We start from the raw sequence: 23,646 nt of genomic DNA on the forward strand, positions 1-23,646 counted from the left end.
GGAACTATGCTAATATTAGCATAGCGAGTTCAGTAAAATGCACAGTGCCACGCTGAGTAGACCACAGAATGCCATCCAAATTGCATATGCAGCCCACATCTGGCATTGAAGAAAAGAAGAATAAGTGGAGGAAAGAAAAAAAAAATCACACCAGCACCGCAGAGCAGTCACTTCATGTGGTGCAATGAAACAACGAGTGCTGGAGGCAACAAGAGAGAAGGAGAGATTAAGAGATAAGAGTGTCAGACAGTTGAACCTGGATTCTGAAATGATTTCATAATAATAAAAACTGAAATAAGTGTATTTGGATCACAGGTGAGAGACTGTCTTTTTTTTTAATAACTAAAAAGAACAGTGACAGTGCTGGTAAATGATCACTTTTAGAGCCGGTTTTCTTTAGATGACTCATATTTTCAAATCACAGAACGCATTTTGAACTTTATTTTACATCAATCTTTACTGTATACAAACAGCATGGTGCTGTATGGCAGTTGTCAAAAACTGGAGATTGTTGAGGGGAGCCACCAAGACTCACATGGCAACTTTGTAGGACTTATAAGCTTCTATGGCTGTAATTGGAGAAACTGGGAATGGTGCACCTTTTGCTTGTTGCATGCCCAATCAAAGTTTCATGGTGGGGTGGAAGACAGAAGGACTTTCTTAAAAAGAAGACACAATTTCAGTTACAGTTTGCCAGAAGGCACATGTGAGACTAAAGCCTATGACTTACTTATTGTTTTGTTTTAAAATTCAATTCTGTTTCTACCATGAATCTCTTACTGGTGGAGCTGCCTCAAGGGGAAAAAACAAACATTGCAAGAGCCTGTTTTTCCTTTTAAAAAGAATGATCCAGTTGCTGCTCTGGGAGCTTTTAAGTTGAAAATCTTTTCAGAAACACACCATGACATCACTGCAGTGACTTTTCAGGGAACTGAGAGGGGAGGTTTATTTCTGCTGTTTCTGTCTGCAGTCAGTTAATTTATCAATCAAAATTTATCACAATAGAGACAAAACACTGGACAGATGCTATGTTCCTTCTGAGGGTGAGTACTTTTTAATCACCATACATTATAAGCTAATCATTAAATGTTTCTTGTTGTAATAGAAACAAATCCCATACCCAGGCTTTTTTTGCCTGCTGAAATCACTGGGATGTAGTGTTTCTGGGTATTCTCTGAAGACCTTTCAGCCAGAAAAAAGCAATATAAATATGGGAGCTTTATTTTTTATTTCCCTCTCCTATATTGGAGTCATGACTTATCCCTGGGTACTGTAGGGTGAAGCGGATGGGAAGCCAGCCCAACACAGTTTGCTTCAGTACCCACTCACATTGCACAGTTGGGTGGACTGGGATGATACGGATGAAGTATCTTGCCCAATGACATGGATGCGTAGTGTCCAGTAAGGATACAATTGCACTCATGGTCGTTACCCGCTTGGGTAATTACACTTAACCTTTCTAGAGCACTGGAAAAATGAATGTGTTCACCTTTACTGGCAAACGTAATTGAAATAAAGCAAACAATGTCACATGAGTGATGCCAAAAAAATAACTTCAGACTGAAGGTAAAAGGCTGTAAAATGCCAGGTGGTATCTGCAGGCTAATTGAGATAAATGTGTGTGGTGTGCAGATACGTGTAAAATCCTACTTGGGGACAGGCTAATTACACAGGTAAGAGTTTCTGCTAATGGGGCTCTCTTTCTTCATGTGAGTGGATTTGTGTGTGCGCGCGCACGTGTATAACGACAGACGCCTGGGGGTGGGCTCAGCCTCCTCTACTCCCATATCTCAATCTCCCCACATCTTTTTCTTCAAGCATACAGACGCAGCACAGCGTGAAACACCAGGTGGGTTTTTAACATTTATTGTAGCCTCGTGTAGGATGTCTCTGATTTGTGAAAGGGGGAAAAAAGTATAGAAATAAAAGGATGGTTTACGATAAAACAGCCTAAAGCTTCTCTTGGCTTTGGGTGAAGTGTCTGTTTGTGTTTATACACTACATCATCAAACATCATATGTGAAACATACTATGCTGCATAACGTAGTACTGGTTTAAACTGTCATATTGATGTTTATTCTGGGGCCAGCTTTGAGGAATATTAACATACAGGAATATTATATATATGAGGTCTGTCCATAAAGTATAGGTCCTTTTTATTTTTTTCAAAAACTATATGGATTTCATTCATATGTTTTTACGTCAGACATGCTTGAACCCTCGTGCGCATGCGTGAGTTTTTCCACGCCTGTCGGTGACGTCATTCGCCTGTGAGCACTCCTTGTGGGAGGAGTCGTCCAGCCCCTCGTCGGAATTCCTTTGTCTGAGAAGTTGCTGAGAGACTGGCGCTTTGTTTGATCAAAAGTTTTTCTAAACCTGTGAGACACATCGAAGTGGACATGGTTCGAAAAATTAAGCTGGTTTTCAGTGAAAATTTTAACAGCTGATGAGAGATTTTGAGGTGATTCTGTCGCTTTAAGGACTTCCCACAGTGCGAGACGTCGCTCAGCGCTCTCAGGCGGCGTCATCAGCCTGTTTCAAGCTTAAAACCTCCACATTTCAGGCTCTATTGATCCAGGACGTCGTGAGAGAACAGAGAAGTTTCAGAAGAAGTCGGTTTCAGCATTTTATCCGGATATTCCACTGTTAAAGGAGATTTTTTAATGAAAGACGTGCGGACGGGTCCACGCGTCGGCTCGCAGCCGCCGCGACGCTCCGCCACAGGAAAAACACCTCTGTTGGAAGCCTTAAGGACAAGTTGGAACATGTCCAGCTGTTAAACAATTTCTCATATACTCACTCCACTGAAAGCCATCAAAAGCCGCCTGGATTTTACAAATGGTTATCAACACGGAGGTGTCGTCGGCTGCGTCCCGACGCGCGGACCCGTCCGCACGTCTTTCATTAAAAAAATCTCCTTTAACAGTGGAATATCCGGATAAATGCTGAAACCGACTTCTTCTGAAACTTCTCTGTTCTCTCACGACGTCCTGGATCAATAGAGCCTGAAATGTGGAGGTTTTAAGCTTGAAACAGGCTGACGACGGCACCTGAGAGCGCTACGCGACGTCTCGCACTGTGGGAAGTCCTTAAAGCGACAGTGTCACCTCAAAATCTCTCATCAGCTGTTAAAATCTTCACTGAAAACCAGCTTAATTTTTCGAACCGTGTCCACTTCGATGTGTCTCACAGGTTTAGAAAAAAATTTTATCAAACAAAGCGCCAGTCTCTCAGCAACTTCTCAGACAAAGGAATTCCGACGAGGGGCTGGACGACTCCTCCCACAAGGAGTGCTCACAGGCGAATGACGTCACCGACAGGCATGGAAAAACTCACGCATGCGCACGAGGGTTCAAGCATGTCTGACGTAAAAACATATGAATGAAATCCATATAGTTTTTGAAAAAAATTAAAAGGACCTATACTTTATGGACAGCCCTCGTATCATACATTGCTGTTGATCATTTTGCTAAATAATACAACTGACATAAAGAGAATTAAAAGCACTTTTTTCCTTCTTTACTGAGCACCACTGGCTTCAATTTGTGGTTGTTCTCAATTAAAATTAACATATTATGTGTGTTCATATACAGTAGCAAGTGTTTTTCTTGGAATGCCGTGTTCTTTTTCAGCCATGCATACCGCCCCTTGTTATGTCCAAATAACTCAATTTTAGTTTTATCAGTCCAAAGCACCTTATTCCAAAATGAAGCTGGCTTGTCCAAATGTGCTCAAGCAACTCTGTTTGTGGCGTGTATGCAGAAAAGACCTCATCTGCATTACAGCATCTCTTTGTGCAAAGGGCACTGTATAGTTGAACGATGCACAGAGACACTTTCTGCTGCAAGATCATGTTGTAGGTCTTTGGAGCAGGTCTGTGGGTTGACTATGACTTTTTCTCACCATCTGTGCCACATATGGATTAGACATCCCAGAGTCATGGTTGAGAGACACTGCTGAAGGTGGTTGAGAATGACAGAGCTAAGGTCCTGTGGGACTTCAATCTCCAGACAGACAAGCAGCTGCTGGTCAACCAACAATACATAGTGGTGGATGACAAGGGAAAGAAGACTGCAGTTATGATTGATGTGGTGATCCCAGCTGACAGCAACATCAGAAAGAAGGAGCACATGAAAATCGAGAAGTACCAAGAGCTGGAGGAACACCTGGAGCAGATATGGAAGGTAAAGATCAAAGAGGTCCCAGTGGTAATAGGAGCACTCAAAACTGTACCCCCAAAACAGGAAGAGTGGCTCCAGCAGATTCCAGGCACAACATCAGCGGTCTGTGTCCAGAAGAGCTCAGTCCGAGGGACAGCTAACATACTGTGCAGAGGACCTGAGCTTGAGGTATGTGTTGAGGAACACACATAGCACCCTCTCCAGGGGGTGAGGGGGATTTAAAAATAATAAACAAGGAAATAAATATACAAAGAGATCTCAATCAATTAAAATACTGAGTTGTGATTCATCACATTTTTTATATTCAATTCAAGCCGCTTCATAATGTTTGCAAACATTATTTAACAATAATAATAATAAAAAAAAAAACTTTTTTTTTAACATGTCATCGGTTACACTTAGTGCAGCATAGTAGTAGTAAAACTTGGACATTCAGAGTAACAGTGACTGAATAATCTTTTAGTGGTTAAGAATAAATTCATTCTCATTCTCATTATTGTTGTTGAATCTAAAAAGGCATCTTTAAAATATTTTCAAAAGTCAACCTTTACGTGTGTGTGTGTGTGGGGGGCTTTCGACACCTCTGTGGCTCCACACCTCTGCACTTCTCTTTCCCTGTTTGTCTCTCTCTCTGCTCCTCTCTCTCTATTCAATTACAATGGAGCTTTATTGACATGGGAAACATACGTTTACATTGTCAAAACAAGAGTTACATAGAGCAAAAATGAAAATTAACAAGATGTACATACATTTAACAATATTCTACAGTAAATAAATGTGTAAACAGGTGATATGAGATTGAAATAATGGTAGAAATTGTGTTTTTTGTATAATAGTATACTATTTACCTCCACCAAGGAGGTTATGTTTTCGGTCGTGTTTGTTTGTCTGTCTGACTGTTTGTCAGCAGGATAACTCAAAAAGGTTTGAATGGATTTTGATGAAATTTTGTGGAATGGTTGGAAATGACAAGAGGAACAAGTGATTAAATTTTAGTGGTGATCCGGATCATGATCTGGATCCAGGAATTTTTTAAAGGATTCTTCACCATTGTGGGATAGGGGTAATTTTGACATTCTAGTTTTTAACTCCACAAAAACAAGGCAGAAAGGCTTGAAAAAAATTAGGGTGTAACATAGTCAAATGTTCTATCAAACAACAACGTTTGGTGATGATCGGATCCGGATTCCGGATCTGGTGATCCAGAATATTCAAAAATATAGGGAAAATAGAAAATGTGTCAGTGTGAGGTGACAAATGAAGCTAGAGATGCACAACTAACACCAAATTGTAGATGAATCTGTACTGATTCAGTAAGGTGTCATCAGATTTGATCCAGATCCAGATTAGATCCAGAAGAAAACCGCCATTACCGAAAAATCGTTTTTATACAATAACTTTTGAACTAATAAAGACATAAAAGTGATTCCAAGTTCTAGTGGTATGTTTTCATAGTCAAGGATGTCAAATATAAAAGGAAAGAAAAGTGTATGTATCATAGTTTTGGTTGTAACACTGAATTGTTGAATAGATCACTGTGCCAAGGAGGGAATCTCTTTAGGGTCAGTGACCCTATGGCCTTGTTTAGAGAAGTGTTTCATGAATGTTAAAACATTTATATATTTGCAGTTTAGTTGAATAATAATAAATAATTGAATTTTGTGTTATTTGTTTTTGTCTATAAGCACATGCAATATCAATATCAGTGCTCAGATGACAGTAGCTTCTGGGAAAGGTGCAAGTTGCAATAAACTGTGATGCCAAGCGCTAAGGATACATGCTATCCAGTCACAGCAGATGAAACTTTTTTTACTACTGAGCAAACATCACTGTTAGACTTTTTTAGGTTCAATGATTCCACAGCGTGTAGATGTTATGGCGTCAGTGACCCCATGGCCTTGGCGGAGGTTTGCACTCTCTGAGTGCTTCTACAACCCCTGGCAAAAATTATGGAATCACCGGCCTCGGAGGATGTTCATTCAGTTGTTTAATTTTGTAGAAAAAAAGCAGATCACAGACATGACACAAAACTAAAGTCATTTCAAATGGCAACTTTCTGGCTTTAAGAAACACTATAAGAAATCAGGAAAAAAAAATTGTGGCAGTCAGTAACGGTTACTTTTTTAGACCAAGCAGAGGGGAAAAAAAATATGGAATTACTCAATTCTGAGTAAAAAATTATGGAATCATGAAAAACAAAAGAACGCTCCAACACATCACTAGTATTTTGTTGCACTACCTCTGGCTTTTATAACAGCTTGCATTCTCTGAGGCATAGACTTAATGAGTGACAAACAGTACTCTTCATCAATCTGGCTCCAACTTTCTCTGATTGCTGTTGCCAGATCAGCTTTGCAGGTTGGAGCCGTGTCATGGACCATTTTCTTCAACTTCCACCAAAGATTTTCAATTGGATTAAGATCCGGACTATTTGCAGGCCATGACATTGACCCTATGTGTCTTTTTGCAAGGAATGTTTTCACAGTTTTTGCTCTATGGCAAGATGCATTATCATCTTGAACATCCTTTCAATTGATGGGATAAGAAAAGTGTCCAAAATATCAACGTAAACTTGTGCATTTATTGATGATGTAATGATAGCCATCTCCCCAGTGCCTTTACCTGACATGCAGCCCCATATCATCAATGACTGTGGAAATTTACATGTTCTCTTCAGGCAGTCATCTTTATGAATCTCATTGGAAAGGCACCAAACAAAAGTTCCAGCATCATCACCTTGCCCAATGCAGATTCGAGATTCATCACTGAATATGACTTTCATCCAGTGATCCACAGTCCACGATTGTTTTTCCTTAGCCCATTGTAACCTTGTTTTTTTTCTGTTTAGGTGTTAATGATGGCTTTCGTTTAGCTTTTCTGTATGTAAATCCCATTTCCTTTAGGCGGTTTCTTACAGTTCGGTCACAGACGTTGACTCCAGTTTCCTCCCATTCGTTCCTCATTTGTTTTGTTGTGCATTTTCGATTTTTGAGACATATTGCTTTAAGTTTTCTGTCTTGACGCTTTGATGTCTTCCTTAGTCTACCAGTATGTTTGCCTTTAACAACCTTCCCATGTTGTTTGTATTTGGTCCAGAGTTTAGACACAGCTGACTGTGAACAACCAACATCTTTTGCAACATTGCGTGATGATTTACCCTCTTTTAAGAGTTTGATAATCCTCTCCTTTGTTTCAATTGACATCTCTCGTGTTGGAGCCATGATTCATGTCAGTCCACTTGGTGCAACAGCTCTCCAAGGTGTGATCACTCCTTTTTAGATGCAGACTAACAAGCAGATCTGATTTGATGCAGGTGTTAGTTTTGGGGATGAAGATTTACAAGGTGATTCCATAGTTTTTCCTCAGAATTGACTGATTCCATATTTTTTTCCCTCTGCTTGGTCTAAAAAAGTAACTGTTACTGACTGCCACAATTTTTTTTCTTGATTTCTTATAGTGTTTCTTAAAGCCAGAAAGTTGCCATTTGAAATGACTTTAGTTTTGTGTCATGTCTGTGATCTGCTTTTTTTCTACAAAATTAAACAACTGAATGAACATCCTCCGAGGCCGGTGATTCCATAATTTTTGCCAGGGGTCGTAGTTTATAAAATGTGTTGTACATAGATAAAGTAACATAGCAGTTTCAGCTACTGTTTTGGGTTTACGGTGGTTTATGTCTGTTGCAAGGCTGGTTTTCTGCTACAAGACCCCTGGTGGGAGAGACACAGCCCCCATTCTCCCCAAAACAAGTTCTATAACCATTACAGTTACTCACAAACTGTAACATTAAAGTCACTTAGTTCTCCTGTAAATAGACAATGGCAAAGAAAATAGCTACATGACTGGAAGGAAGGAAGGTAATATTAGATGTGCAGTGTGTACTCAAAGTTGATCCAAGTTTCACTTTTGTCAGTGTGTATATCTGCAGCAACAGACCAATAAACAAATAAACAAAAATAACAATAAAATAATAAAGGAGAAAAGTATTAATACTTATCTTAAAAAACCATTCTATCCCACAGATCACCACATTCCAACAGAAGTGAAATTTGCAGGATCAACGTATTTGGCAAATAGGAAAAAACAAGTGAAATTAGGATAATTTCTGAATTACAAAACCTTACAGTATTTTTACAGAGTATAAGTCACTTTTTTTTGTTTTACTAGCATGGGAGGTCCTGCGACTTACACTCCGTTGTGACATACACTGAAAAAAAAACCAATCACAAATTTGCTACTAATATTATTACCTCCGCCAACGAGGTTATGTTTTCGGTCGCGTCCATTTGTTGGTTTGTTAGCAGGATTACTCAAAAAATCCTCAATGGATTTAAATGAAATTTTTACCAGGGGTGTATCTTGGCCCGGCGACCCGGTCTGCGCTCACAGCCCCTGGCTGTTGGGACGTGGAATGTCACCTCGCTGGGGAGGAAGGAGCCTGAGCTTGTGCGGGAGGTTGAGAAATACCGACTAGAGATAGTCGGGCTCACCTCCACGCACAGCTTGGGCTCTGGTACCCAACTCCTGGAGAGGGGCTGGACGCTCCACTTTTCTGGCATTGCCCACAGGGAGAGGCAGAGAGCTGGGGTAGCATTGCTTATTGCTCCCCAGCTCAGTCGCCATGTCTTGGAGTTCACTCCGGTGAACAAGAGGGTCACGTCCCTACACCTTTGGGTAGGGGACAGGTCTCTCACTGTTGTCTCGGCCTATGGGCCGAGCGGCAGTGCAGAGTATCCGACCTTCTTGGAGTCCCTGGGAGGGGTATTAGATAGTGCTCCACTATTAGAGGGGTATTAGATAGTGCTCCATTAGGTACAAAAGAACGAGATCGCGAGTACAAGCGGCCGAGATGAGTTTCCTCCGCAGGGTGGCTGGGTGCTCCCTTAGAGATAGGGTGAGGAGCTCGGTCACTCGGGAGGAGCTCGGAGTCGAGCCGCTGCTCCTCCACGTCGAAAGGAGCCAGCTGAGGTGGCCTGGGCATCTTTTCCGGATGCCCCCTGGAGAGGTGTTCCGGGCACGTCCCATCGGGAAGAGGCCTCAGGGAAGACCCAGGACACGCTGGAGGGACTACGTCTCTCGGCTGGCTTGGGAACGCCTCGGGGTTCCCCTGGAGGAGCTGGGGGAGGTGTGTGTGGATCGGGAGGTTTGGGCAGCTTTGCTTGAGCTGCTGCCCCCGCAACCCGACTCCGGATAAAGCGGAAGAAAATGGATGGATCGATGGGTGGATGGATCCGGAACACGATCCGGATCCAGTAATTTTTTTAAGGATTCTTTATCATTGCAGGATAGGGCCAATTTCAACATTTTTGCATATACCTTCATGAAGACAGGTCACAAAAGCTGAACAAAAATTACGTTACAACACAACAATAATTTAGCATTTGTTTCTCCTCACTGAATAAACTTATTAGAAAATTTTAAAAAACTCATGTAGTTCATGCAGTTTCTCTTTATAAATACATTTGCTGAAGATCTAAGGGTTTAACCCTCTGGGGCCGATGCTGTCATATACGACGGCTGAGACCAAGCTTTACTAAATTATAAATAACTTTTTAATGATATGAGATGGAAACTTACTTTTTTTTTTTTGCTGAAAAGTTAAATTCCACGGACTTTCGAGCCACCATCTTTGTACTCCTCATAGAAGTTGTGTGATGACGTGAGCAATGTGAGTGTCCAATCGGAATTGGTTCACGGTCACATGGTTTTCCAAAATCCAATTGTAGGGCAGATTCACCTCACGTGACACACCAAAGATTATTTTTATGAGTGATGTGTTACTAGTTTATTATAGTATAACTTTTTAATGATATGAGATAGAAACGTACTTTTTTTTTGCTTAAAAGTTAAATTCCATGGACTTTCGAGCCACCATCTTTGTACTCCTCATAGAAGTTGTGTGATGACGTGAGCAATGTGAGTGTCCAATCGGAATTGGTTCAAAGTCACATGGTTTTCCAAAATCCAATCGTAGTGCAGATTCACCTCACGTGACACACCAAAGATTATTTTTAGGAGTGATGTGTTACTAGTTTATTATAGTTTACTGTGTGTTTTGAATAAATGTGTGTGGAAAATTATACCCGCTTTACTTTTTCCTTTCTTATTTCTGATTGTAAACCTTTATTACACTTATAAACCATAAGTATAGCATATATATTTTGAAAGTACAGGTTGTCCTGAAAAAAAGAGACATAAAACTTGATTGTGGGATGCAGGGAGAGCTGTTAACAGCAATAATAAAACATTTATGCCAGGCGAGTGAACTGTCCAAAAAATGCCCTCGGACCCCAGAGGGTTAACCACTGAATCTGAAACATGACGACAGATGCGTGAAATGACATGGATTAAGTCTCTTCCCCTCTGCCAAAGGGTATTCCATGTGACGTCAGTGACCCTATGGCCTTGGCGGAGGTTTGCACTCTTCGAGTGCTTCTAGTTAAAAATTACGATGACTCTTTATGCAGGACTTCACCAGGAATTAAAGCACTAAACAAAATAAACTTGAATAATGAAACAAAAAATGGCAATAATAAAAATTACACTACAACAATGCAGATAAAAATCCCAAATTAAAGAGCTGATAATACAGAAAAAAAGTGTGACTTACATATGGGTTTTTCCTCTTTAAGAGGATTTTTTTTTTTACAGGTGCGACTTATTTTCCAGAAAATACAGTAATTATGTAGTATCACGGGGTAACAACTACTTTGACACTTTTTCTTTTTACACACCATCGGCACTCAGACTGCAGAATCGAAGTTGGTTTAAAAACTCTTTGCTTGTAAAGCCAGTTTGTTCTGCCTCAGCTGAGCCGTGTCTGACTTACATAAATTAAGAGCTGCACTCATGCGTTGAAAGTCAAAAAACAACAGGGGAGGGAGGGAAAATCGTCATGATGGCTTGCTTTTCAACACGGCTTCTTCAGCTACCTCTGCTCCTCGTCATCTCCCTCTCCAAGTAATTCTCCCACAGACCTCCTGTCCTCTCACCCACTCCTCCCTCACGCATCACACCTCTTATTAGTCCAGTGTGCGAGGCCAATCTGAGGGAGTGTGTGTGTGTGTATGCCACCCAAAGCAATTGGAGCTGCTGCACATCGATGTCTCATTAATCCTCTGTCTATCTTCACAGTCATTCCTGTGGCTGCAACTTGAATAATTCACAGAAATAACATCTTGAAACCTTAGAAAATGGTATTTAAGGATCATCTTCATTTTTTTATTAATGTGGTAATGACTGCACACTGGAAGTGAATAAGAGACTGTGCACTTTATGTGAACTTTTTGTTTTAAAAAACATCTAAATTAAAATAAAGTCATTTATTGAGTTAGATGAACGTAATATTTTTGCTTTTAACTATTATAGTACAATTCTGCGGAGCCTGCTGACAAAATTAATGAAATTAAAATCAATGTTTTTGATCACAGGGCAAGATGATGTCATTCGACAGCAGCCAATATATTCACTTCAGTTATCAGAATGAACGGCTTTAGAGGGGTGATGCGTATCCTGCAAGCGCACATAATATAAATGCTTTTTTCAGACTTCAGTGACACCACTTTATGATGTTTTAGTGATGTCATCATGACCTCATATCTGGGATTATGCCCTGGTTCTACATGTTGCCGCATCCACCACACCATGGAACTAACTTGGGTCCTGCATGTCAGCCATCCAAGAAGACAATTGGTCCATCCCACCTCTAGAAAGTAACCATCTAGCTGCTGCTAGTCGGTGAAATGTGGGCATGTCCTGCACCTTCTCTAGTTGCTGGGGTCCTCAACACTGAGGCACCTGCATGATGCATCATGCACAGAGACACACAACGCAGATCCAAAATGTCGTAGCTGACATTCCTCCACAAGGCAGGTGATACTCGTCATCTGTGTCTCCATGAGTAACCACTTGTTTAGTCATTCCAGTAGTATCCAAGGATCCTCCGAAGAGACCTAGTTCCAAAGACATCCAGTCGTCGACCGAGGTCACTGGTTAGCATTCAACGACCACAAACTAAGACAGGAAGCACCAAGACCTTAAAGACCTGGACTGCCGTTGTCCTGCAAAGGTATCACATCACCAAACACCTATATCCAGCAATCTCAAGCCTCCATAAGGTCTTCCCAGGTGTCTCCTCATCTCAAAGGCAGAGGACCCAGAGACAAAAGGTCCCTGCCGAGATAAGAGTTCAAATACTTTTACTGCCTACTGTACAGATGGGTCAGGGACTGGACCATGTAATCAGCTTGGCCTTTCTTCTCTGGAAGAAGAAAAAGGGCTTTTATTGGCATTGTACATACAATAGCACTTGTCCCCTGCACTTAACCCATCCTAATTACAGTAGGACAAAATTCAACCACTAGGTGCAGTGGACAACCACAGTTTGGCACCCAGGGACAAACTCCAATAGAAATACTGCCTTGGTCAAGTGTAGGGTGAAGCAGACCCTAATGTGCATGTTTTTGATCGGAAAATGGAGAAATCCACACAGACACTGAGAACATGCAAAGACCACACAGAAAGTAACTGGCATGTGTGGAATGAAACCCGAGACCTTCTTGATGTGAGACAACAGTGCTAACCACTGAGCCACCATGCTGTATTAATTATGGCAATATCCTGGAAAATGTATTTTTGGACCATTATTACATCATCTCATGACATCTTTGTGAGCTTATAAAAATGTTACTTATGCCATTTGGTTCCAAATGATTTAATGATTGATGTGAGCATCACAACTCCTCACTTGCCCTATTGGTTATGGATATATCTTCAAAAATGTGTTTTTTAGACTATATTTTTGACAACCTTAACCACTGATCCATCTACTGTAAAGGTTCATCATCTGGAGGCCTGACGAATATTCCTACCAAGTCTGGTGAAAATTTGCTTCCCTATTTCCATGTTATTTTGTACAAAATGACATACTCACAAGCAATTACAATACTTTGTACAACCAATAACACAAAATAAATATGCACTGATGACAACATCTACATGTATGACCCTGATAATATCGCTCTGTATCTAAAATGTGCATAAAGGGGAGCAATCCCAACTCTTGATGAGTGACCAATTCAGTTTTCTTCAGAGTTCAGGGTGTCCCAAAAATGTCAAGATAAAATAAATGCTATACTGAGCAAAGGTAAGGCTCATCTGTTTTCTAATCTTTATCACTGTGACCTTAAAGTGCCTATCACTCATAAATAAAATGTCAAATAGGCTGACTATTCTAACTAAATAAAGAATTTTGAAAATATTGCTGTATTTCATTTTATTTTTGGTGCCATATACCCTGAGAAATTAAGTCATAAACACGGGGAAATTAGCATGATTTCACCTGCCTCTGATAAAGGCTCAGAAGTCTGACAACATAAGGAATATGAATTTTGGTGACATTATCTCAGGTCCCGCCTCTCAAGTCACTGTATTAATATGAATGGGGAAAAACTGGAATTTTTTACAGTGTGAAATCAGTGGTTTTTGTGGAGTCTGACGGTGAATATGTCAAAATGGTTAAAATCTGTGTTTTACAAGGATGCACTAAAATGACTAGTGTTGCTAATTAAGTGGACAGATTTTCCAAAGATAATACTTTGAGGAGGAAAGTGAGTGTTTTTTAAATCTCAGATAAGCAGAAGTGAAGCCAACCGCAGCGTGAGAATAGTCTTCAAAAGATGGATCTAACCACAGATTTTATCCTTTCCTTTCATGCAACCAGGACAAAATTCTTAATAAAGCTTGTTTCCTTGCCCAAAAGTGTGGAATCGGCCGTGTTTGTCATGTGCATCACAGCATCGCATTGTGCTAAGCTAAGACGCTAGATGTGGGACACAGTCTCACTGAGGAAGACACTTCTGTGATCAAAGAGTCGGACAGAAAGGCGACGACAAGTGACCGCAATTAACAGGACAGCCAGGATGTGAACCAGGTCCGAGCCATTTGAGTTACTGTCTAAACTGAGCTAAACTGATGGCTAAGCTAAGTGCTACCTGGAGCCCCAGCAAGTCTGTAGAAGGGTGACAGAGGGACGTTGTTTTTCTGTCAATAAATGACAGCGCCACACAGTGGAACAATAATTCTACTTGGCTCTGTGTGTGAACACAACAGGCGTGAAATCAGCAACACTACTGTCACAATATGTAATCATTACATTGAGTCTTACTGACACGGATGCAATGTGGTTTTTCTTTCTGAATACCCTGCAGGTTTCAAAGAGGCAAGATGGACATTTGTTGATTGCAAAATATAAGAATTTGATTTGACAATCAAATTAAAGCCATATTACCTTTGAAGAGAAAAAACAGCCCAGACTGACTGTGTGTCCTGGAGTAAGTCATGAAGTGGACACAGGTGGACTGACCTTCAGACAGCTAATACTCAGTACCCGAGGTTACCTCATCATTATGGCTAAAATGGCTCTGAATCTGTGTGCGTTTTTCAGATGCTGTATGGCTAATTTTATTTTTATCAGCTACATGAGGACTCACACAAGTCAAAGAGTTGAAAGCAATGGTTCATAATCTGCTATATAATTTTTTGAAAGATAGTGTTGATGGGAGTGTGATATGCCCTTTAATGTAATAAAAGAGGAGTGAAAAAGCAAGCACTTTAATAGATTATTTATACTATGAACAAGAGTTTTGTGTCCTCTGTGTCAAAGAGAACACTGAAGCATCCAAGTTCATTATTCTGGTTTGTTTTTGCTATAAAGGCAGAAGTGAAAAACGCTAATGGAACATAAAAACCATTCACCTTCATGAAGCTATACACTGCAGGCTGATGTTTGTCCGCTTCTTCTTATAATGTACAACTGCAATTTATGCTGACAAGCCAATTATATGTGGAGGATGTGTGCTCTCTGAGTTGACTTCCTGTTGATCGTAACAGCTCTCTTTGTACCCATAATGTGAAAGATCCAGCTTTTTAATTACGAGATGCAGTGGTGATCGAAGGAAACCATGAGCCAAATAAGGAAGTGTTTTTGACAAAATATGCAACACTGCAAATCACAGCTGCCAGAATTCATGACGTGCTGACGAGAAGAAAAACAAACCTCAAAGTTGTCTGTTCAAATCTCTGCAGTAATGAAAACTAAACTTGTCATCTAGACGCAAAGTAATGCACACATGTACCTTATCAACTCAAATCAGATCAGCTCAGTCAGGTGAGTTCAACAGGTGGCTGAACACGGAATACACCTGATTTGGCTCACTCTGTGCATTTAGTGCACACTGTGAGTTAGCTGTTGGACTCAAGTGAGCTATTTTTAGTTTTTTTGTGTGGCGAGGAAATAGACTTATGTACAAAGTGTGTGACCTGTGAACAAAGCTCCCTGAGGTGAAGCATTAAAGTTTTGTATTTTTCCACTCATGCTTACTGAATTACTTTTTTACAGTTTTATTTTCAGTATCTCTGTGTTTAATTTACCACATCTCATTTAAAAACCAACACGCAAATGGGTGCATAGATGAGTGCTAGTACTTTTGCTACTTAAACAATGTGAGCACTGGCCATGAAACAACAACTGCGATTGTTGAAAATTGTCAATGAAACTTGGATTGCGGCAAGTGTAACATAGGGCCATTAAATTTTATGGAATTCATTTGGGGATAGGTCCAAATTTCCTCTCCCAGCAGTCATAGGGCAGGGTACGCCCTGGACAGGACACCAGTTTGTCACAGGGTCCCATATAGACAAACAAACACAGTCATACCCGTATGCACACCTACGGACAATTTAAAGTTTCCAATTCACCTAACCGGCATGTCTTTGGATGTGGGAGGAAGCGGGAGCACCCAGCCACTGACAGATGGCCACCATTGGTGGCCCTGGAGATGCACTGCGGTGAGTGAGTATAACTCGTTTGAACATCTGATTCTCCTATGCCCACAATGCTACGTATTGCCAAGGTCAGAAAAATAAAAATCAGTCATATTGCTTTGTCACTGTATATAGGCCTCCTGGCCCATACTCTGAATTCTTAGATGAATTTGGTGCGTTCACCTCTAACTTGTCAAATTGTGCAGATAACATTCTGATTATTGGTGACTTTAACATTCATACAAATAAGCCCTCTGATTCCCTCTGCAAATCATTTATGGAAATTGTGGATGCATTAGGATTTCAGCAATGCATTCAGAACTCAACGCACATTAGTGAAAATACCCTGGATTTGGTTCTCACACGTGGTATTGCTGTCAAGAATACTGACATCATGCCTCTTGCTTCGGTGGTCTCTGAGCAATGGTTTACAGTTTGCTGCAGTGTTTAGTGGAACAACAACCCTATTTATCACTGCGGCGACGCATCAACTCCTCAGCTATGACTGAACTGATAGCTAGACTGCCTGATATCTTAGCTTCACATTTGGAAAATGCCCACTCACCGTTCTTGTTAATCAGTCAATTATCTCAAAGGAAGTACCATCATACTGGAAATTAGCCACAGTAACGCCCATCCTTAAATTTGGAGATAAGACATCGGTGGTTAATTACCGGCCAATCAGCATTCTTCCTGTGATTTCTAAAATAACTGAAAAATGAGTCTCCAAATTACTGATCGAACATCTGAATAGAGGACCTAATCTACTTCATCCAATGCAATTTGGCTTCTGTCCCCATCACTCTACTGTCAACTGTGTGTTTTTAGAAAAGGTTAAGTATACAGTAGTGTTCAGAAGAATAGTAGTGCTATGTGATTAAAAAGATTAATCCAGGTTTTGAGTATATTTCTTATTGTTACATGGGAAACAAGGTACCAGTAGATTCCGTAGATTCTCACAAATCCAACAAGACCAAGCATTCATGATATGCACACTCTTAAGGCTATGAAATTGGGCTATTAGTAAAAAAAAGTAGAAAAGGGGGTGTTCACAATAATAGTAGTGTGGCATTCAGTCAGTGAGTTTGTCAATTTTGTGGAACAAACAGGTGTGAATCAGGTGTCCCCTATTTAAGGATGAAGCCAGCACCTGTTGAACATGCTTTTCTCTTTGAAAGCCTGAGGAAAATGGGACGTTGAAGACATTGTTCAGAAGAAAAGTGTAGTTTGATTAAAAAGTTGATTGGAGAGGGAAAAACTTATACGTAGGTGCAAAAAATTATAGGCTGTTCATCTACAATGATCTCCAATGCTTTAAAATGGACAAAAAAAAAAAACAGAGACACGTGGAAGAAAACAGAAAACAACCATCAAAATGGATAGAAGAATAACCAGAACGGCAAAGGCTCACCGACTGATCAGCTCCAGGATGATCAAAGACAGTCTGGAGTTACCTGTAAGTGCTGTGACACCTGTGTGAAGCTAATTTATTTGCAAGAATCCCCGCAAAGTCCCTCTGTTAAATAAAAGACATGTGCAGAAGAGGTTACAATTTGCCAAAGACCACATCAACTGGCCTAAAGAGAAATGGAGGAATATTTTGTGGACTGATGAGAGTAAAACTGTTGTTTTTGGGTCCAAGGGCCGCAGACAGTTTGTGAGATGACCCCCAAACTCTGAATTCAAGCCACAGTTCACAGTGAAGACAGTGAAGCATGGTGGTGCAAGCATCGTGATATGGGCATGTTTCTCCTACTATGGTGTTGGGCCTATATATCGCATACCAGGTATCATGGATCAGTTTGGATATGTCAAAATACTTGAAGAGGTCATGTTGCCTTATGCTGAAGAGGACATGCCCTTGAAATGGGTGTTTCAACAAGACAATGACCCCAAGCACACTAGTAAACAAGCAAAATCTTGGTTCCAAACCAACAAAATTAATGCCTCGCAGATGTGAAGAAATCATGAAAAACTGTGGTTATACAACTAAATACTAGTTTAGTGATTCACAGGATTGCTAAAAAAGCAGTTTGAACATAATAGTTTTGAGTTTGTAGCATCAACAGCAGATGCTACTATTATTGTGAACACCCCCTTTTCTACTTTTTTTTTTACTAATAGCCCAATTTCATAGCCTTAAGAGTGTGCATATCATGAATGCTTGGTCTTGTTGGATTTGTGAGAATCTACTCAATCTACTGGTACCTTGTTTCCCATGTAACAATAAGAAATATACTCAAATCCTGGATTAATCTTTTTAGTCACATAGCACTATCATTATTCTGAACACTACTGTATGCTGGATAAAAACTCGTATGTCGGTGCTGTGTTCCTTGACCTTAGAAAGGCATTCAACACAGTAGACCGCCAAATACTTCTGAAAAAACTTACATATTTCAACTTCTCATCTAAATCAATACAATGGTTCAAATCTTATCTAACAAAAAGAGTACAATGTGTCGCCTTAAATGGTTTTAAATCTTTTCTTAACAACCCAGTCGGTGTCCAACAAAGATCAATCCTTGGACCTTTACTGTTCTCACTGTACATAAATGACTTACCAAATGTGTGGAAAGATTTCAATGCACAAATGTATGCAGATGATGTGGTCATTTTTACTCAGGGAAATAATGTGAAAGACATCACCTCAAAACTCACGGATGTGTTACACAATATACAACAGTGGTTAAATGACACTTGCCTGCAGTTGAATACAAAAAAAAAAAAACAGTATGTATGATGTTTAGCAAACGTCCCACTGACATTAGAAGGTCCAATGTGTTTTTTGACGGGGAGGAGTTGGAGCTGGTATCTCAATTTAAATATCTTGGAATTATCTTGGACTCAAACTTGTCCTTCAAAAAACATATTAAAGTCAAAAATACAGTAAATTTTAATTTATTAAATTTTAAACATATATGTCCCTCTCTGACAATTAATGCATGTTTCACTAACTGGGCATTTGCAGGCACCTCAATATTAAATTATTAAATAAAAAAAAATTAAAATTAAATTAAAATCCATAGAGCAGCTGTATAATAGAGCAGTTCAGATATACGCTAGACAATCTAACTCTTATCATCACTGTAAGGTTCTGGAAAAGTATAAGTTTCTAGTCTTTGAAAATCTGAAGGTATTCAAATATGCCTGCTTCATATATATAAATGTTTACATGGACCAGCACCAACTTCTATTAAAGAATTCATCCACATAAAAAGATTCACAGGGTATGGTACAAGATCTGACACAAGAGGTGACTGTGAGATTACTCATAGAAGGACCACCTTTGGTCAGAACGTGTTATCAATAAAAGGTGGGCAAGCTTGGAACAACCTCCCAGTCACAATCAGGGAGAGCACCACTTTCAGTACTTTGAAAGGACAACTGAAAACTTGGTTACTGGCAAATCAGACATGCAACCATCTGTAGCCTATAAAACAATTCAACTGTGGAGGCACTACTGGAGTTTCTTTTTCAGTTATATGTACACAGTGACCTTGTGTATTTTATTTTATTAAATGGATTAGTAGTCTTTACACAATAAACTTGTATATGACACCCTGTGTAATATTTACACTTGTGCATGTGCAAATGAGTGTATTGGGCAACATGCAGTACAACATAGTACTGTAATGTGCAATTACAACCAGGCACTGAAGCACTGAAGCACTTGTCACTTTAATGCAGTACTTCTGCACCTCAACACCCATCATAAAACTCTTTTAGTTCCTCCACCTGTTGGCTGTTTATTAACTATCAATTATTGCTACTTTAAATTGTAAATATTTGTATGTATATTCTGTTTTAATTGTTTTTCTGTCATGATTAATTTATTTTGGAATGTTGTGTGGTCTTAGTCTGTTTCTATGTTACTGGGATTACGGATGGAAATTAACATCCTGCTATAATCCAGCAATTTACATGCAACAATGTTCATTGATATGCATTGTCCCATTTCAAATAAACACACACACACACACACACACACACACACACACACACACACACACACACACACACACACACACACACACACACACACACACACACACACATTATACGAGGGCTGTCCGTAAAGTATAGGTCCTTTTTATTTTTTTCAAAAACTATATGGATTTCATTCATATGTTTTTACGTCAGACATGCTTGAACCCTCGTGCGCATGCGTGAGTTTTTCCACGCCTGTCGGTGACGTCATTCGCCTGTGAGCACTCCTTGTGGGAGGAGTCGTCCAGCCCCTCGTCGGAATTCCTTTGTCTGAGAAGTTGCTGAGAGACTGGCGCTTTGTTTGATCAAAATTTTTTCTAAACCTGTGAGACACATCGAAGTGGACATGGTTCGAAAAATTAAGCTGGTTTTCAGTGAAAATTTGAACAGCTGATGAGAGATTTTGAGGTGATTCTGTCGCTTTAAGGACTTTTCACGGTGCGAGACGTCGCGCAGCGCTCTCAGGCGGCGTCATCAGCCTGTTTCAAGCTTAAAACCTCCACATTTCAGGCTCTATTGATCCAGGACGTCGTGAGAGAACAGAGACGTTTCAGAAGAAGTCGGTTTCAGCATTTTATCCGGATATTCCACTGTTAAAGGAGATTTTTTAATGAAAGACGTGCGGACGGGTCCGCGCGTCGGGACGCAGCCGACGCGGCGCGGCGGCACAGGAAAAACACCTCCGTGTTGATAACCATTTGTTAAAATCCAGTTGGCTTTTGATGGCTTTCAGTGGAGTGAGTATATGAGAAATTGTTTATCAGCTGGAGATGTTCCAACTTGTCCTTAAGGCTTCCAGCAGAGGTGTTTTTCCTGTGACGGAGCGTCGCGGCGGCTGCGAGCCGACGCTGCAATCCGCCCGCACGTCTTTCATTAAAAAAATCTCCTTTAACAGTGGAATATCCGGATAAAATGCTGAAACCGACTTCTTCTGAAACTTCTCTGTTCTCTCACGACGTCCTGGATCAACAGAGCCTGAAATGTGGAGGTTTTAAGCTTGAAACAGGCTGATGACGCCGCCTGAGACTGAAAACCAGCTTAATTTTTCGAACCATGTCCACTTCGATGTGTCTCACAGGTTTAGAAAAAATTTTGATCAAACAAAGCGCCAGTCTCTCAGCAACTTCTCAGACAAAGGAATTCCGACGAGGGGCTGGACGACTCCTCCCACAAGGAGTGCTCACAGGCGAATGACGTCACCGACAGGCGTGGAAAAACTCACGCATGCGCACGAGGGTTCAAGCATGTCTGACGTAAAAACATATGAATGAAATCCATATAGTTTTTGAAAAAAATAAAAAGGACCTATACTTTACGGACAGACCTCGTATATATATATATATATATATATATATATATATATACACACATAGTTGGAGAAGAAAATAGACGACATTAGGTTAAACATGTCCCAGCATGCCTTAACCCAGCCACTACACTCTGCTATTGAGGTGGGTGCCATTACTGAGGTATTACCTAGATTTACAGAATTTGAGAGTATCTCTCTAGACGTGCTGATGAAACTCGTAACGTCTACAAAACGCACAACCTGCTAATTTGATCCCATAGCAACAAAACTGTTTAAGGGCTTGTGGCCCAGTCTTGGGCCAACGGTGCTGGAAATTATCAATCTCTCATTAACCTCTGGATCTGTTACTAAATGTTTCAAATCTGCAGTGATTAAACCATTACTTACGAAATCTAATCTTGACCCTAGTGTATTGAATAACTATAGGGCGATATCAAATCTATCATTTTGCTCTAAAATTCTGGAAAAGGTGGTTCCACAGCAGCTCGTGGACCACCTTAATGAGAATAATCTCTTTGAGCCACTGCAGTCTGCTTTTAGAAAATGTCATTCCACAGAGACGGCTCTCACTAAAGTGGTTAATGATCTTCTGCTTGCAATGGATTCAGACACCACTATGGTTCTGGTGCTGTTAGATCTCAGTGCTGCTTTGATACCATGGCTCATCATATTCTACTCGATAGGCTGGAGAATCATTTTGGGATTACTGGGAGTGCCCTTGCATGGTTGACGTCATACCTGACCAGTCGTTCCCACTGTGTTTTGTACAGTAACACTACCTCTAACGTTAGTGACATGAAATTTGGGGTTCCACAGGGGTCCATCTTAGCTCCACCCGGCTTTTTTCCCTTTATATAGCACTGCTTGGGCACATATTGCGGCGTTTTGGGATTACCTTTCACTACTATGCTGATGATACTCAGTTATACATGCCGATTACTGCTGGTAATCTCATCCACATAAAATCCTTAGAAGATTGCCTTGCATCAGTGAAAAGCTGGATGTCTAGCAACTTCCCACTTTCAAAATCTGATAAGACTGAAATGATGGTTCTTGGTCCAGTGAGACATCGGCATCAATTTGACCAGCTAGTGCTTAGTCTAGGCTTGTTTGTCATACATCATGCTGACAAAGTGAGGAACCTCGGGGTATTTTTGATCCCACTTTGTCCTTTGACCTCCACATTAGAGATATTACGAGGACTACTTTCTTCCATCTGTGAAATATAGCGAAGATTCATCCCATCCTGTCTATGGCTGATACTGAGACTCTGATTCATGCATTTGTCTCTCCTTGATTGGATTATTGGAATGTTCTTTTTTCTGGTTTACCGCAGTCAAGCATTAGGGCTCTCCAATTGGTTCAAAATGCTGCTGCCAGAATTTTGACACGAAGCAGAAAGTTTGACCACATTACACCTATTTTGGCGTCTCTTCACTGGCTTCCTGTCCCAGTGAGATCAGATTTTAAGGTTCCGCTACTAATCAATAAAACTGTTCACAGACTGGCACCTCCCTACTTAGCTGACCTAATTAAACCCTACGTACCGGCCCGGGCTCTGCATTCTCAGGGTGCAGGACTACTTTGTGTCCCTAAGGTGAATAAGAAGTCTGCAGGTCACAGAGCTTTCTCTTATTGTGCCCCTGTTCTGTGGAATGATCTCCCTGCATCAATAAAACAGTCAGATTCTGTGGAGAGTTTCAAGTCCAGACTGAGACGCACTTATTTTCCCTTCGTATGGCTAGCATACTGGCATAGTATGTTACTTTGCTTTTTCCTCTTTTAAATTAATTTTATGAGGATACGGTGTGTGCCGGGGCCATTCTGGGTCTTTTACTGAAGCTTAGGGCTAGTGGCCAACAATCACCTTTGCATTTCTTATGATTTTCTTGTTGCTTAATGCTGACAAATTATACTAATTTGTTGTTTTCTGATGCCTGATTGTTTTTCTTTCTCTCTGTTTGAGGTGTGACTCCATCCAGAGATGGGTGTGGTGTGTGTTCCTGTAACCCTACTGTCCCAAACAGAGGGTCACTCCTTTGAGTCTGGTCTGCTTGAGGTTTCGTCCTCAAATCATCAGAGGGAGTTTTTCCTTACCACTGCTGCTCTGGGGGTTGGTAAAGTTAGACATTACTTGTGTGAAGTGCCTTGAGGCAACTTTGTTGTGATTTGGCGCTATAATAAATGAAAATAAATTGAAATTGAAAACTGAGTGAGGTGGTGTTAAATCCAACCCTGAAACATGGACCCCATTGCTCGTCCACCCACTGGGGTGTTGTCATCATTTGGATTGACCGTAGGTTCACTGGAGGTTGGTGGGGCCTGGAACATGTGGATTCTGGG

At 40.6% G+C, this 23,646-nt stretch overlaps 1 protein-coding gene across 3 annotated transcripts in view; it reads right to left on the bottom strand.

Annotated features, from left to right (window-relative positions):
- Positions 1–23,646, bottom strand: part of dph1 (diphthamide biosynthesis 1) — a 275,495-nt gene that overhangs the window by 52,529 nt on the left and 199,320 nt on the right. The window lies entirely within an intron of this gene.

Source organism: Thalassophryne amazonica, chromosome 4 (genome assembly GCF_902500255.1).
Source record: "Thalassophryne amazonica chromosome 4, fThaAma1.1, whole genome shotgun sequence".
NCBI classification, from domain to species: domain Eukaryota; kingdom Metazoa; phylum Chordata; class Actinopteri; order Batrachoidiformes; family Batrachoididae; genus Thalassophryne; species Thalassophryne amazonica.